At 37.2% G+C, this 10476-nt stretch overlaps 1 protein-coding gene across 6 annotated transcripts in view; it reads left to right on the top strand.

Annotated features, from left to right (window-relative positions):
- Positions 1-1061: 1061 nt before the first annotated feature.
- The window catches only part of ypel1 (yippee-like 1), a 56094-nt gene continuing 46679 nt past the window's right edge, over positions 1062-10476 (top strand). For 2 of the 6 annotated variants that reach the window (XR_015490258.1, XM_087251979.1), the window contains exon 1: positions 1062-2515. The gene's annotated coding sequence lies outside the window, so the exon portion shown is untranslated. 6 annotated transcript variants of the gene reach the window in all.

Genomic DNA, 10476 nt, shown 5'->3' with positions numbered 1-10476 from the left:
ATATTGTATTTCCTGTCTAGCAGTTTAAATGCTACCTGCTCTTTCTGGGAAACTTCTACATAGCTCACTTATTTTACCTTTTGTTCTTTTCAACACAATCTTTTTGGATTAAAATGCTTTTTTGAAAATTCATTTATTATCCAAAATAATGTCATTTATTAAGACCTAATCAAAACACCTTGTTTTGCTTTTTACATTGGAAATTTTTATATCTATAAATGTACATATATGTAAACCCATTTTTAGCATATTCAAACAAAAAGTATTAGCCTAAAGGTTGATGTTTAACTCCTAGAATTTATGCTTATTGCTTTGTATTTAATAGACCTGTTCGTTTTTATGTTTATATTAACCTCTCATTTCCTCGTATTTCTCTCATGCATTTGTTATATATTTTATTCATAATTCTCTCTTATTGTTTAAAAAGGAACTACAGTTTGTAGAAACTGTATTCTGTTTTATTTGTAAATGTTTTGTTGTTATAAATAAAAATAACAAAAAAATATGATGACGCCATGTTATCGGTCATCATGACTGCAGCAACTTTGAGTCCCGAAGTGTCCAGCTGTCCGTCTTGACTGCTCCGTTTTCAACTCCGCCCCCGCCTGCGCTCGGCTAATCTCGTTGATCACCGGCTGCAGCTGAGCTTCATGTCGAACGCACCTTTTTTTTTCTCGAATAGACTGGCGTGATTTTGCATTCACAATGGATTAAACCGTTTTAGGGGTGGCCAAATGTAAATTTATATCATCTATTATTTTATTGATTAACATTATTATTTAAATTACAGATCAGAGTGAAATATTTCTCAGTATTAAAGGGCTGACCCCTCTATACATCTCGTTCTGACGTCCTTCAGGATCAGGCGTTAATAAGGGGGGTTTGGTGGGTCAATCTTCCCCTGTGATTCGCACCCTGATCATATTCCTTTAATTCTCAATCTCTAAGTGTACAATTTGGTCCTTGAGGTCTGGTGTCCTGCAGATTTTAGCTCCAACTTGCCCCAACACACCTGCAATGATGTAGAAAGCCTGATAAGAGCTTGATTGGCTAGCCCAGGTGTGTCTGATTGGGGTTGGAAGCGAACTCAACTTTGCAGGACACCGGCTCCACCAGGACATCCCTGCTCTAAACTTTCATTTTTGCCTAACAGTTTAATTCAATCCCTTTATCGTAATTATAATTTCGGCTTGTATCTTCACTCGAACTGACGACGTTGTTTTTGTCTTTATTTTAAAGATAAATTTAGTCAAAAACTATAGGATACACAGGGACTTTGCTGTAACACCAACATCCGGGCCCTCGCGCTGTTTACCTTCACCGCATGGACAGGAGCGCGCTGCCGTGCGAACTGGCACGTGTCTTTGCTGTGAACGCGCATTATCAAAAACAACCGAGGAGTCGCGCGCGCGGGCTCTGCGTTTGTCTGGAACGCGGAGCCTGCGCTGATTGGCTCTTCGCGCAGTCGCTCTCGGCAGCTGATTGGTTTGACACAAATAATCATCAACCTGATTGGTTGTCATGTCTGCGGAAGAGAACGTCGTCATTGCAAACCTATATATTTTCGTTGAAAACGCTTAGAATCAAAACAAAGAAGTGAGCAGATTGAGCGATAACTCGGTGTTATAGCCAACGAGTCAGTAAGTGCACGAAAATAAAACTAATTATGAAAATAAATTTAGTAATGTGTTATTGATTAAATTCCTTAGTAGCCAAGACCCTTACATTATTATTATTATTATTATTGTTATTATTATCGTCGTATTTACACACACTATATGAAATGTTCTATACTATTAAGTGCATTCACTTTAATACGCTGTGAATTTATAACAATCCATCAAAAGAATAAATAAACATGATCTAGTTTAACTAAATGTTTATGTATTTTTATTGCCTATTTTAATGTATTTTGTTTTTACATTTTACTCTTTATATGCTGTTTATTTTTTATCTAGTTCATTTTATTTGTCAATGTTTTTCGCTTAGTTTTAAACTGCTTATGTTTAAATGAATATAATCATTTTCTGTTGTTTCTGTAATTGCTGCGTATTTTTATAGACTATAGAACATACATTATATAGAGATAAAAATTATTGCAACTAAAATGAATTGATTTACATATTTTTTACTTTTTAATTAGTTTTACCGCATTGCATTTTATGTATTTATTCATTCTGGTGCATTAAAAAATAAGGTCGCTTTGTGTGTCGTGCGAGATATTTGTGAATGAAGACGGGGCAGATGTAAATGTTCGTGAGCGTGGAGCGCACATTAATAACGACCTCCGCCTCGTACGTGACCGCATCATCGTCTCATTCAAAAAACGAATCCGCAGAGAAGAGCATCAGAGTGTTGGAAATATGAACAGTGGACTCTAAACAACAACAACAACAACAACAACAACATCAACAGCATCATCTTGGACCATCGGGAGACATGCGGACACCACAGCAGCGCTCCTGAATGAGAAACCCTGCAGTGGGGACAACAACTGATCCACTTCCACCGAAAGGTATCGCATTCTGCATAGGACAACATGTTTTTATTTAGTTTCTAGATTTCTTCTTCATATTCTGATTAACGCGTGAGTTGCTTTAAGAGCTCTAGCATCCGATGTGCCTCAGCGAAGGTCACATTGGAGTCCTGTGTTTTTAAATTATAAACGAACTAAAATAACACGACGCTGTCAAGCACAGAGACTTTAATATTTTGTTTTATTTTACGCGAGCTTTGTTATTATTGCCCTGTGTTAAGCGTGAAAAGCTGGGTTACCATGGCGCGGAGTTATAAAATGGGACGCAGAATGAAAACATATGACATCATCAGGACAGTGGTGGCGACGCGACAGCCTTCCTTATTTAGCTGAAGACTTCAACAAAATATCAATTAGAGCCGCTTCTGAAACTATTGAGCGCTATTGCTTGTCGTCGAAACATCGTGTGTGTTTCTCTGTGCCCAAAAGGTAACGGGTTGTTTATCTTTAAACAACATACTGCCGATATATTTACGATGACAGTGACACTAATAACTACGGAAGTTTAAATGTTGTGCGTTGCTTCTGCCGTTGTACTCAGTTGCTGAATATATGGTGGTGGTTGTTTTTTTGTGAGCATTTATTTTGGGCAGACTCTTCACTTATTATTTATAAGGCGTAGCAGATGCTCTCTGACGCATAAAGATGGGGCCATTTCTTTAGTGCTGTCAGGCTTTGAAAACCCACCCTTAGATGAACCCCAAAGCTTTTATTAAAGGGACAGTTCACCCCGAAATGAGCAATTGTTGCTAATTTAGTCACCTTCAGGGCAATCAAAATGATGGTTGTTTTATTTAGGCAGAGTGTTAAAGTGTTTGTTGAAACAAAGGTGCTTGGTTAGTCAACTACTGGTAATCTGATAGAAAAAAGAATGAAAACAGGTAAAATAAAATAAATACCTGAGGCTGCTGATAGCCTAATACAAGGCAAAAGAGTCAGTGGAATTAACTCGACATGATTTTGTGCGTAATTCACTCAAAAATCTACATTTATTATAATTTTCTCACACTTCACTTATTCCAAACTTGTTTGATTTCATTTCTTCTGTAAAACATGAATGAAGATATTTTGAAGAATGCTGGAAATCTGTAACCATTTACTTCAGTAGTATTTGTTTTTCGTACCGTGGAAGTCAATGGTTAAAGGTATCCTATTAAAGCATAGGTCTCAAACTCGATTCCTGGAGGGCCGCAACTCTGCACAGTCTTGCTCCAACCAAACACAGCTGATCCAACTAGTAATCAAGGTGTTCAAGACTACTAGACACTATTATGCCATACCTGCCAATACTTGTCCCTGAAAATCCAGGAGACCAGGGGGGTTAGGTTCGGGGTGAGGTGTCTGAATAACACTGTTGAGAATCGCGTGCTGTGTACTGTGGTGTTAGTAACTGTACTATAAAGCGTTTTTTGGGGCGGCCGCTGCGATTGCATACTATACCAAAGTTGGCGACCTGGGGGTTACACAGACCAAAATGCTAAAGACTGGGGGGTGAGGGGATGTATGGGGATGGAGGGGGGGGGGTGGGGGGGGGGGTGAGAGGGTTAAAGAAGATGGGTCTGAAATACGGGAGACTCCCAGTGTTGGCAGGTATGTATTATGCACGTGTAAGTGGGAGATAGTTGCAGCCAAACTGTGCAGAGCTGCGGCTCTCCAGGAATTGAATTTGAGAGTAATGCTTTAAAGCATAGGTCCCAAACTTAAACTAATGCTGTTGATTTATTTATGTTAATTTACAGTGTATAGAGGAAAGATGCGTTTGTTGTATAGTCAAAAAGTCATTGCGTTTGTGAAAGAAACTCGACATGATTTTGTAAATAGTTCACTCAAAAATCCTAATTTATTTATTATTATTATTTATTTTCTCACACTTCACTCATTCAAACTGGTTTGATTTAATTTCTTCTGTTAAAACGCAAATTAAGATTTTTCGAAGAATGCTGGAAACTTGTAACCACTGACTTCAGTAGTATTTGTTTTTATCGTACTATTGAAGTCAATGGTTAGTGGTATCCCTTTAAAGCATAGGTCTCAAACTCGATTCCTGGAGGGCTGCCGCTCCGCACAGTTTAGCTCCAACCACCTCCAACTCTCATCTGCTTAATAGACTCTAGTAGTCTTGAAGACCTTGATTAGTTGGATCAGCTGTGTTTGATTAGGGTTGGAGCAAAACTGTGCAGAGCTGCGGCTCTCCAGGAATCGAATTAGAGACTTATGCTTTAAAGCATAGGGCCCAAACTCAGACTAATGCTGTTTATTTATTTATGTTAATTTACAATGAAGAAGAAAGATCCATGTGTTGTATAGTCAAAAAGTATTTTGCGCTTATCCTGGATCTTGCTACCAGGGGCGGATTTAGTGATTTGGGGGCCCTAAGCAACTTCAGCCATGGGGCCCAAGTCCTGAAATGCACTCCTCTACTTTTATTTAATTTTTATTTAGGTTTTTTTTTTTTATGTCACTCAGTCTTTTTTTCCCCGATGTTTTATCTTAATGCAAGCTCTACACTTTAAATGATTAGTTTTCTTAAAATGACTTTACAACTAAAAAGAATAAATATATGTATAAATAAATTTGACTGCTGGACCACTCCAGGATTGGGGTAGTGGGTATTTTATTTTATTATTTTATAATTACATATCCATACATTATTATAATAATATTATGTTTTATTGTTTATTAAATAATATTTAATGACATAAAAATGTTATTTATTTGACTCTCACTAAACAAAATATGACAGAGAAACGATGTTATATATAGTTTCTAGCTATAATTTACACTTCTAGATATTTATTGGGGGCCCCCAGATGTCTTGGTGCCCCAAGCGGCCACTTACCGTCCTTATTGGTCAAATCCGTCCCTGCTTGCTACCTTTAAAGAAGTTGCAAATATAAAAGTGATGACTGTGTTCAAAGCACTGCTTTGTAAAGCTTCAAAACCTTTATAAATCTTTGGTATTGAATCAGTGGCTCTGAGGTTGAATAACTTCATTATTTCATTACTGTCTCAATAACTCTTAAGTAAATGGTGATCTGTGTAATGCTATCAAATCCACACGTATCATGCGGGCATACTCAGATCGCCCCAGTGGTGAATAGATTTGATAGTTTTTACCTGATCTCAAATCAGTTTGTAGACATTGTAGAGTTTGGAGGTGTTTTAAAACTAGACATTTGTAAAACAAAAAGAAATAACATTAGATAATAGTATCTTATTGTCCTGTTTAGCAGAGGCCACAATGGAACCAACAATATAAAAAAAATGCATATTATGCAGACACTTAATATTTAATGATATTAGATGATTAGCTAAGGTTATACTTTCACTGTTGCCATTTTAATCCATATTTTGCTTGTGTATTTGTTACATTCTCGTTTTTTTGACCAGCAGGTGTCTCTAGCATGTGATGTTTTAAATGTTTCGAAAAATAAATAAATAAATAAATTATAACAGTAAAATAAACAAATAAAAAAACAAAATAAATAATTTATACATTGAATAATATTTATAGGGTGGCAGCGCGGCGGTGCAGAGAGTAGCACAATCGCCTCATAGCAAGAAGGTCCCTGGTTCGTGCCCTGGCTGGGTTAGTTGGCATTTCTGTGAGAAGTTTGCATGTTCTCCCTGTGCTCGCATGGGTTTCCTCTGGGTACTTAGGTTATCCCAACTGTCCAAAAACATGTGGTCTAGGTGAATTGGGTATGCTAAATTAGCTGTAGTATATGTGTTTGAATGTGTGTATGTATGGGTGTTTTTTAGTGTAGGGTTGCAGCTGGAAGGGCATCCACTGCATAAAACATATGCTGGATAAGTTGGCGATTTATTCCACTGTGGCGAATCTGGATTAATAAAGGGACTAAGCTCTAAAGAAAATGATTGAATGAATGAAAAAGCTTAATTTCTCCCATCACGAAAACAGAAAGTGTCCCTCCATATATCATTATATGTGTCAATAAAGGTAATAATGTTGTAAATAATGTACAGTTACTTTCACAGACTTAACATTTAGTTTCATAAGAGCTTGGTGCATCAGCAGGAGCCACATGTATTAATTTTGTTATGCCTTTATATGTTTTTTTTTGTTAACTCTAAAAGTGCTTTTAGCCTATGACTTGCATTGTAACAATTACCACAGTCTACAGTTTCAGCAAAAAAATCTTTCCAGTACGGATGAGTATACTAACAGCAGATTTCCATTTTTGGGTGAACTATCCCTTTAAGTAGCCAATGCGGCTATGTAATCACCCTGTCTTAAAGTGTTGACATGATTTGCATGTTTTCCATGTTGTCTTAGTGGGTGTAGGAATCACTGACATGATAGGGCTGAAAGTAGCTAATTATAATAATAACTACAGACCAGGCATGAAATGAAAACCGGTTTCAAGGTTTACCCGGGTTTGGAATAGTAAAGGTTTTCAAACCGCTAAAATTTTATGTTATACCATTCCTAAGGTATATTTAAGGGTTTTTATTGTGTTGTTAAGCAATCTGTGTGTTAGAAACAAATGAACATAGCAGACGTCAATGATTCATTTGAATAATTTAGCCTGGCATGTTTACAGTACCCAAATATCATGTTTCCTAAAATAAAATGTATTGGGTTCAATGAGGGGGAAAACGTTTTTTTTTTTACCCAGATATTTAAACAGCTTGTTTTAGATGATACAGTGATACCGTAATATTTTATCCAAGTTTATCTAACCGTCAGAAACTAATGCCAGCCCATGCCTGCTACAGACATTGTTATTTAGAGGACTAAACCGATTCCTTCCACTACTAAATCTGCTTAATTTTTTCTTTTATATATATATTTATTTATATATATATATATATATATATATATATATATATATATATATATATATATATATATATATATATATATATATATATATGTATATGTATGTATAAACATTTTATATATATATTAGGAATACAGCTCTCCTTTTGTTGAGGACGTAATGCAAGACAAAATCAGTCATTTTCTCAGTCTATGCAATTGCACTGTATTTATTTACACATCCGGGATAATTTTAGCATGGCTGGTAGCCACGCCCCCGCGGCGCATCTATTGGATGCTTTACACGCCAGTAATGCGACGCTCCGCCCATCTCAAAAGCAGCAAGTCCATCACAAACACAAAGAGTGCAACAAAGACTAGAGAAATGCACAGCCTAACCGACATACAGAACTATCAGATAGTCTCAGTTTGAGGTCTCAGACGGAATCTGCACCGAGACAAGACAACAGAAACCAAAAAAAAAGGAAACAAAAACATCTCAAAGCATACTTCGGAGAAAATATTTAGCTTCCCTATAGAAAATCTATGCCAAACTTCGCATTGAGATCCAGTTCAGGGGGTGAGTTGATGCGTGTATTTCAGCCTAATATATTGATATACATTTGAAAGCGTGAATATTGGTTTATGATGCTTGTTATTGCGTTTACACCAGCTCAGAACCATTCGTGTGTAAATCTCTCGTCTGTCAGCGGAAGAAATGTGGAGCTGGACGCATGCACGCGCTTTTAAAGTTAATCGTTCGGAATAAAAACATCAGCATGGCATTTCGCTTGCCAGTTTGCTGTTGTATTTGCAGGTATCAGGGCTCGATTTCTGTCTCTGTGTCACTCTGCGCTTCCTGGTTTTGTCACAAAAGCACGAGCCTTTGTTTTGTATCCACGTTGGTCGCACAGTTTCTTTGTTGTTTTCTCTAAAGATCCCGCTGACAACAATCAATTTGCACCTTTTGTATCTGGTGACCCATTGTCGACGCGTTGAATTGCTTTTATGAACATCTCCTTTGAGTTGTTTGTCACTTTTCATGGATGTTAAAACAAAACAGACTGCTTATTAGGGAAAGGTTTAAGCACAATAACAAATGAAAGCAGCGTAATAAATAGTGTATATGAGCTGTTGAATGGCTAGATTTGCTATAGCTATTATTGTTTTTCTTAAGCCATATAATGCTCATGATTAGCCTTATCCTCTCAGGTTAACACGCGCTCATGAGCCTCCTTTGTTTGCCTGCTGTTGACTTCCTTTAGATTGAGTTAGATCGGGGTTTTATTTCACGACATCAACGCTTGTATTTTTGTTCCAGCTGATTTAAGCAGCTGCTGTTCATATTGAACAGTTATAAACAAATATTTAATGTCAACAGTTATAGACACTTTGTCCACTGTATCTGTAGTCAATTGTTTTTGTATATTTGTGCGGTTTACAGTTAAATTATCTTCATAGCAGCACGTTTGGCATGCATTATAAGTGTATTCATGAAGTGCTCTTAGCGAAAACACGTTAAATATAGCCACCCTCGACTTTTTTACGATAACATTTGAGTTGTAAGATTAAATATTGCTAATGACGTCGCTTATAACGAGCTTTCCGTGCGTATACTAACATACTTATAGATTGATAAGCAAGAAAACTCACATATTGGACATCTAATGCTATAATGTTTACAGGTAAACAAGTTTTCAATTCCACTCAGACGCGTGCCACATCGCGCAGTTCGCTAGTCGCTCTCGTGAACGCGCGATAATGTTGCCATCACATGTATTTTTAAGCGACTTTCTGTTTATGGGTTAGGGGTGTCCAAACTCTAGATGGCCAGTTTCCTGCATATTTTAGTTCCAATCTCAGTTAAACACACCTCAACTAGCTAATTCAGCTCTTTCTAGGTAGAAAGCTTCAGGCGACCCTCTAGGACTGAGTTTGGACACCCCTGATTTTGTTTACATGAAGTCGTTCAATTATGGCTTGTTTTCAGTGGCATAATGCACATATTCACATTATTGCAGACTGTTATGTGCTTGCTTTTCATATCACAACGAAAACGATAGAAGGCAAGCGTAAACATCCCGTCCTGCTGTGTGAACCGCTTTGTATTATGTAATTATTAAACAGTAGCTCACTTCCTCATTCATCTGGTGTTTATATGTCCCTCATATAGTCTGACTGATGATTGATTGGTGAAAATATATTTGGCATCAATATGTAATAGCAATTTTTAATGTTTGTTTTATGGAAAACAAACAACATGGGGTTGTTTCTTCAGACTTATTTTGGTTAGGCAAGCGAGTGCGTGTTGCTTGTTTTAGCGTGATCTGGCAACCACGGCTCGGAGCTCGCGCGTTTTGTTGGTCGGCATGGTTGGAGCTTCCTGTGCTATTGCGGAAGTGTCTGTGTTTTTCTTTTGCATGCAGTGTTGTTGCCCTCTCATTAGCGCATTATTCGGAGTTTCCTGTTATTTTCTGATTGTCTGTGCGAACAGCATGTGAACTAGGGAATGATGAAAGCCCAAAAGAGATGAGAGATATAAAAGGCACTAGTTAAAATTGGCCAGTACTTGAACAGCATTCATGTTCAAAAGTGAAAATTTCTCATAATCATCTTTCAAAGTGTATCCTCCTCTTCAAATAACGAAGCCTACAATTATATTTTATCATGGCAATCATGGTACTTTGATAACCATATTCATGTAACATTGTTGCATGAAAATCAGACAAAGTGCTGTTGGTGAATCATCATGGTGGCTTGATGAAGTCAACATACTGTTATACTACATAAACCTAATCTTCTTCTAAGACTAGTATATATATATGTAGTATATATTTAATACTACACCCACCAAACGTAACTTCAAACCTCTAAACTGGTCTGACTCGGGTTGCTATATCTTTTCCAACTGATCCCACTTACGGTCCCGGTAAATTCAGAAAAGTCCCATTGACATAATATTGGATCAAGTTTTGTGACCTCATAACTTTGCGTCAGACTGTCATACAGACTTAAGTTTGGGCAAATTTAACAAAGCCTACTAATCTGCCAATCACTGATGACCTTACAACATACTAGCCACCCCCTAGCAACAACTTACGGCACCCTAGCAACTGTCCCATAGACTTCCGTTGTAAAAAAACTGCCATTGACTTTG

This window comes from Danio rerio, chromosome 5 (assembly GCF_052040795.2).
Source record: "Danio rerio strain M-AB ecotype USA chromosome 5, GRCz13ab, whole genome shotgun sequence".
NCBI lineage: Eukaryota > Metazoa > Chordata > Actinopteri > Cypriniformes > Danionidae > Danio > Danio rerio.
This window is presented reverse-complemented; position numbering and strand designations above follow the sequence as displayed.